Source organism: Myotis lucifugus, unplaced genomic scaffold (assembly GCF_000147115.1).
Source record: "Myotis lucifugus unplaced genomic scaffold, Myoluc2.0 scaffold_43, whole genome shotgun sequence".
Classification (NCBI taxonomy): domain Eukaryota; kingdom Metazoa; phylum Chordata; class Mammalia; order Chiroptera; family Vespertilionidae; genus Myotis; species Myotis lucifugus.
In genome coordinates, this window is record NW_005871091.1 from 2,585,191 (window position 1) to 2,586,570 (window position 1,380).

Consider the following 1,380-nt stretch of genomic DNA (forward strand, 5'->3'; position numbering starts at 1 on the left):
CTGTCCTGGCTCTGGTGCACCTCTCTACTACCCCCTCTCCGAGTTGTTGGGCCCCTACCCTTTTCCCAGGGGCACCCACTCAGCGAGTCCCCCAGTCCCCGCCCCCTGGCGCGGGTGACAGGTGTTCCCCTCCGCCCCCCAGATTCCAGCCGGGCCTGGACTATTGGTTAGAAAATGTCAAAGTGATGCGGTGCCGCCCCGGGGTGGCCCGCTTGCCCCCCACCTCCCAAAGTCGCCACCAGGCCTTAGTGAACCGGCAGGGAGGAGCTCTCATGCTTGCTGCCCGGCAGGTGCCAAATTTGGGAGGGAGTCGGGGGACCATTTCTGCTCCCTCCTGATCCCCTCTCGGTGTTCCACCCCACCCCACCCGACCCCAGCCTCCCCAGGAGCCCCTTCAGCCTCGCATACTCGCAGGGGGTGGGCGACTTGGGAGCCAACGCTAGAACCCACTCTCTCGGACGCGGCCAACTTTGAGCTGGCGGAGCCCTTGCTGGGGCGCCGGGAGTCGGCCCCGGGGAGCCCACGGAGTCTGGCGCGCCGGACTTCACCCGGGTCTCCGCGCGTGGGGCCGCCGACGCACCGGCGGGTGGCGGCGGCGCCCCGGCCTGAGTCCCCGGCCACCCGCCCACAGGTGGTTGCACCCCGCCTCCCTCCAGAAGGGAGCTAGGCCGGCGCTGCTATCCTCCCCCACCCGGGCGTCCAGCTACCAACGCGTCTTTCTAGCCCAGGGGCCAGATCTGATCAAATCAAATCTGCACATTAAAGGGGCGCCTACTGTGCACCGTGCGCTGCGGCAGATGGTGCCTTTGGGGATCTTTGGGTGTGACTGAGGACAGGGCAGTGATTGGGCTTTAGATGAATATTACAGACCATCTCGAAGGTTTCAAGGGAGAAAAAGAACATTCCCGGACTTCCAAAAAAAGCACTTAGGCCTTTTCCAGGTGGGAGAAATTCGTCGGACTTGACCCCGAGAACTAGGAACATGTAAGGGTTTTAGATGGGAATATCAGAGCCTGCCTGGCTTGGGGTTTAATGCTTCCCTCTGTAGGTTTAATTTGAGACAGTTCAGTTTATGGCAGTTTAGGGGTCCCCTGCCCAGACATAAGGCCTCGGCAGGGACGGAGCTGGTGATCGAGGGGGCAGGGGTGGAGCCGGCTCCAAGGGGAGCAGGGAGCGGGCCTAAGCCATCAATAGGACATCCCCTGAGGGCTCCCAATATGTGAGAGGGGGCAGGTTGGGCTGAGGGACCCCCCCCCTCCATTGCACAAATTTTGTGCACCAGGACCCTAGTTAGAATATAAACCTCATGAAATCAAACTTTCTTTTTCACTAGTCTCTCCCTGTGCTTATGACAGGCTGATACAAGTTCTTCATAAACAT